Genomic DNA, 6,000 nt, shown 5'->3' with positions numbered 1-6,000 from the left:
AGGAACCAAGGTCTCACTAGAAATCCAAACACATAGAAAGGTTCTACCACATTATCAGACATATAGTTGGGCAAGGCGATATAGCCATGCAGAAAAATAACATCAGCTGAAAAATCCAGTTGATTCATTCACTAAGCCTACATCACAGACTCTGCTAGACCGACATCTTGAGAAGATGGGTCTAAGGTATTGTAATTCATGGCTCTAGTGCTAGTGGGAGATTGTTAGTAGTATGCCCTAGAGCAAATCATTTAGTATGTATCTTGTACACGTTTTTATTTATAAAAGGCAATTCCACTTTTCCGCTAACATAATATATTTATGTGTAATAGAAAAGGTCCATTGATATTTTGTTAGAAATTCTATTCTTAAGTTGTTAAGAATATGAGTGATAGTATTTCTAGTACAAAGTATCATAAATAGATTCACAATCGAGGATACTTCATAATAAGGACATGACTTATCCAGAAAGATTGTATTCATGTTTCTTCCCAAGTTATTTATATGAGATAGAAATAAGATGGAATGGTGAGTCTCATGCCATATGACAAACATGATAGGCACTTATAAATGATAAGTAGGCCGAACCAGTGACAATTATGACAAGCACATGGAGTTTACTCTTATCAATGCATTGTCATAAATCATATCAGTGCATATAATCTTTAGACCTGAGATAGCATAGTTATCTTGTATATAGGTGGTTTGAGTTTGATAGAGCTTTCATACTTATACTGTGTATGGGTATATAAGCATGTGTTGGCTCCTACTAGTTATATATGGAGGTAGGTGTTGATCAAGATGGAATCCGTTCCTCTAAGTAAATAGGGATAAAATCCTATATTCATTTAATTGTTCTTGATGTTTCAAGTTCCTGGTCGGGACAGATAGATTTAATCAGAAAAGAATTTCTGATGAGAAAATCTTTTTAATCAAGAACTGGAATTAAAAGAGAACATAATATTCATAGCAAATGGAGTTTGACATAAACCATGACTCCAGCTTGAGTTGGGATTTTGTAATAGAGAGATTCTAGTGCATGGTAATATATAATTATAAGTTCATTTAAGGTAAACCTTATTACTAATTGAGTGTCCATGGCATGCTATGCTAGGTGTTAACCATGGTCTATGAGGTGCACAAAATGATTTAGAGAAATCATTTATAGTAAGAAAGAGTTCTGATGTTATTAAGAGTTGATATCATATCTCATTGCCAATTAGTGATGAGCCTAGTAAATCACACACATACACAAGTTATCACCTAATTAAATATGATTTAATTAATTAATTAAAGAGTTTAATTGATTAATTAAATAGGTTTGGTTTGCAATTAGATTGCAGAATCCCTAGCAAGACTTGAAACTAAATCTAGATTATTGGATGTGTAGTATAAGTTAAATTTATATTTAAAGTGTTTAAAAATGAATTTAATTAATGAGAAATTAATTAATAGAGATTAATTAATTAATTTATATTTGATATAAATTAATTAGAAGAAGAGAAATAATTATTTTGGGTTAAGAACTAAAAATTAAGGCACAGGGGCATTTTGGTCATTTCACAGTGTGACACGTGGCACCATGAGATGATGACACATGGCATTACACATAAGCTTGCCAAATGTCTTTTAATCATGTAGGATGATTAAAATTAAGATTAAATATAGGTTTGACACTTGGCACAATGTGATTGAGTCACTTAAACCTAGAGCTAATCAAAGGGTGACATGTGGCAAGGGTTTAATGTGTTAACCTAGCTATGTAAGTGTTGTTATGAGAAAAATAAAATACAACCAGCAGCCACACTCCTTTGTCATGCCATTTTGAGGCTCTCCATCTCTTCTTCTTCATCTCTCATCAATTCAAAGAGATTAGCCATCAATCTCTTGAATTAAAAATACTAGAAATTGTTTCTAGTGTCCTGTTTACATCTCTAATCTCTTAAAAGGAAAAACTTGAATTTCTAATTAATAGAAAACGCTTTAGAAGCTATTCAAGGGCTGCCATAGGTGTTCTTGGTGTGGACAAGCTAGAGGGACAACATTTGGTGTCCTGAAGATGAATCTCAAAGGCGCAAATACGCTGCAGTGCATTAAGAGGTTAGTGTGTTTGTTCTTGATTTAATCTAGGGTTCTAAAATTAATCCAATTGATTTTAAAATCTTAAATGGCAAATACAGATCCAAAAACATATTAAAAGTGTTTTAATATGTTGTTTATCATTAACATCAAATAGATAAAAATAAATCTTTCATGATGCATGTGATTTGAATTCAATGGTATAAACTTGTGTTTTTTCGCGCTTCCGTTCCATTACTTAAGGATATTCATGACAGCTATCTAGTGTTCCAAACTGTTAGTAGTATGCTCTAGAGCATATCATTTAGTATGTATCTTGTACATATTTTTATTAATAAAAGGCGTTTCCACTTTTCCGTTTACATAATATATTTATGTGTAATGGAAAAGGTCCATTGATATTTTGTTAGAAATATTATTCTTAAGTTGTTAAGAATATGAGTGACAATATTTCTAGCACGAAGTATCATAAATAGGTTCACAATCAAGGATACTTCATAATAAGGACATGACTTATCCAGAAAGATTGTATTCATGTTTGTTCCCAAGTTATTTATATGAGATATAAATAAGATGGAATGGTGAGTCTCATGCCATATAACAAACATGATAGGCACTTATAAATGATAAGTAGGTCGAACCAGTGACACTTATGACAAGCACATGGAGTTTACTCTTATCAATTTTTTGTCATAAATCATATCAGTGCATATAATCTTTAGACCTGAGATAGCACAGTTATCTTGTATATAGGTAGTTTGAGTTTGATACTGCTTTCATACTTGTACTGTGTATGGGTATATGGGCATGTGTTGGCTCCTACTAGTTATATATGGAGGTAGGTGTTGATCAAGATGGAATCTGTTCCTCTAAGTAAATAGAGATAAAATCCTATGTTCATTTAATTGTTCTTGATGTTTCAAGTTCCTGGCCAGGACAGATAGATTTATTCAGAAAAGAGTTTCTGATGAGAAAATCTTTTTAATCAAGAACTGGAATTAAAAGAGAACATAATATTCATAGCAAATGGAGTTTGACATAAACCATGACTCCAGCTTGAGTTGGGATTTTGTAACAGAGAGATTCTAGTGCATGGTAACATATGATTATAGGTTCATTTAAGGTAAACCTTATTACTAATTGGGTGGCCATGGCATGCTATGCTAGGTGTTAACCATGGTCTATGAGGTGCATAAAATGATTTAGATTTCATTTATGGTAAGAAAGAGTTCTGATGATATTAAGAGTTGATATCATGTCTCATTGCCAATTAGTGATGAGCCTAGTAAGTCACACACATACACAAGTTATCACCTATTTAAATATGATTTAATTAATTAATTAAAGAGTTTAATTGATTAATTAAAAAGGTTTGGTTTGCAATTAAATTGCAAAGTCCCTAGCATTACTTGAAACCAAATCTAGATTATTGGATGTATAGTATAAGTTAATTTTATATTTAAAGTGTTTAAATATGAATTTAATTAATGAGAAATTAATTAATAGATATTAATTAATTAATTTATATTTGATATAAATTGATTAGAAGAAGAAAAATAATTATTTTGGGTTAAGAACTCAAAATTAAGACACAGGGGCATTTTGGTCATTTCACAGTGTGACACGTGGCACCATGAGATGGTGACACATGGGATTACACATAAGCTTGCCAAATGTTTTTTAATCATGTAAGATGACTAAAATCAAGATTAAATATAGGTTTGACACTTGGCATAATGTGATTGGGTCACTTAAACCTAGAGCTAATCAAAGGGTGACATGTGGCAAGGGTTTAATGTGTTAACCTAGCTATTTAAGTGTTGTTATGAGAAAATAAAATACAACCAGCAGCCACACTCCTTTGTCACGCCATTTTGCAGCCCTCCCTCTATTCTTCTTCATCTCTCATCAATTCAAAGAGATTAGCCATCAATCTCTTGAATTAAGAACACTAGAAATTGTTTCTAGTGTCCTGTTTACATCTCTAATCTCTTAAAAGGCAGAACTTGAATTTCTAATTAATAGAAAAGGCTTTAGAAGCTGTTCAAGGGCTGCCATAGGTGTTCTTGGTGTGGACAAGCTAGAGGGACAACATCTGGTGTCCTGAAGACGAATCTCAAAGGCGTAGACACGCTGCAGTGCATCAAGAGGTTAGTGTAATCGCTCCTGATTTAATCTAGGGTTCTAAAATTAATCCGATTAATTTTAAAATCTTAAATAGCAAATATAGATCCAAAAACATATTAAAAGAGTTTTAATATGTTGTTTATCATTGAAATCAAATAGAAAAAAATAAATCTTGCATGATGCATGTGACCCTAGGTGAAAATTTTTGAATTCAATGGTATAAACTTGTGTTTTTCACGCTTCCGTTCCTTCACAAACATGGATTGGATTTATACCTGCTAGTCAAACTAACAGTGTATGCGATATCTAGCCTAGTACACAACATTGCATACATTAAACTTCCAATAACATAAGCATATGGAATCCTAGCCATTTTATCTCTTTCTTCAAGTGTCTTTGGAGACATCTCTTTGGAAAGGTGGATACTATATCTCAATGGTAACAATCCTCTCTTGGAATCAAGCATGTTAAACCTCTTTAACACCTTTTCCAAGTATAGACTTTGGGATAAACTAATTATTCTTTTTGTTCTATCTCTATAGATGCGAATCCCAAGAATATAGGTTGCCTCCCCTAAGTCTTTCATGGAGAATGTATTTGACAACCATACTTTTACAGTTGTCAACATACCTGTGTCATTACCCATCAATAGTATGTCATCCACATATAAGACAAGGAAAGTGATAGCACTGTCACTAACCTTATTATATACACATGGCTCATCCTCATTTTTGATAAAACCAAATGATTTAATGGCTTCATCAAAACGGATGTTCCAACTCCTCGAAGCTTGCTTTAACCCATAAATGGATCGCTTTAGCTTGCATACTTTGGAATCATCTTGAGATTCAAAACCCCTAGGTTGTTCCACGAAAATGATTTCTTCATTGTATCCACTGAGAAAAGCTGTTTTGACATCCATCTGCCAAATCTTATAATCATAGTATGCAGCTATTGTTAATAGAATCCTAATTGATTTAAGCATAGCAACAGGCGAGAAAGTCTCCTCATAGTCGATTCCTTGCCTTTGGCGAAACCCTTTTGCTACTAGCCTTGCCTTATAGGTCTCTACATTTCCATCAGAACCAATTTTCTTCTTGAAAACCCATTTGTTCCCTATAGGTACAATACCTTCAGGTGGGTCAACAAGATCCCAAACTTGATTATTATACATGGAATCAATCTCAGAATTCATAGCATCAATCTATTTTGAAGAGTCTATATCTTATATAACTTCTTCATAGGTAAGTGGATCATCTCCATGATCTACTTCTTCATGAGTAGACAACTCTTGTTCTTCTTCATGAAGGAAACCATATCTCACTGGTGGGTGAGATACCCTGCTTGTTCTACGAGGAATAACAGTAGATGTTTCATCAATGGGTGTAGGTTGACTAGATGGATCTATATCCATCTGATCTGTTGGTTGGTCATAATTCTCCAATTCTAACTCTATTTGCCTTCCTTTGCCTCCTTCTTGAACAAACTGTTGTTCAAGAAATGTGGCATCTCTACTTACCACAACCTTTTGAGAAGTAGGCAAATAAAAATAATATCCAAAACTATCTTTTGGTTATCTAACAAATCGACCATTTTCTGATCTGCTTTCCAATTTATCAATGTTCAGCTTTTTGATATAAGCTGGACAACCCCAAATCTTAACATGCTTAAGACTTGGTTTTCTTCCATGCCATATCTCATAAGGTGTGGAAGAAACTGATTTTGATGGAATCCTAATCAGAATATACAAAGCTGATTCTAATGCAAATCCCCAAAAGGAGATTGGCATATCAG

This window comes from Hevea brasiliensis, chromosome 2 (genome assembly GCF_030052815.1).
Source record: "Hevea brasiliensis isolate MT/VB/25A 57/8 chromosome 2, ASM3005281v1, whole genome shotgun sequence".
In the NCBI taxonomy this organism is placed as follows: domain Eukaryota; kingdom Viridiplantae; phylum Streptophyta; class Magnoliopsida; order Malpighiales; family Euphorbiaceae; genus Hevea; species Hevea brasiliensis.
This window is presented reverse-complemented; position numbering follows the sequence as displayed.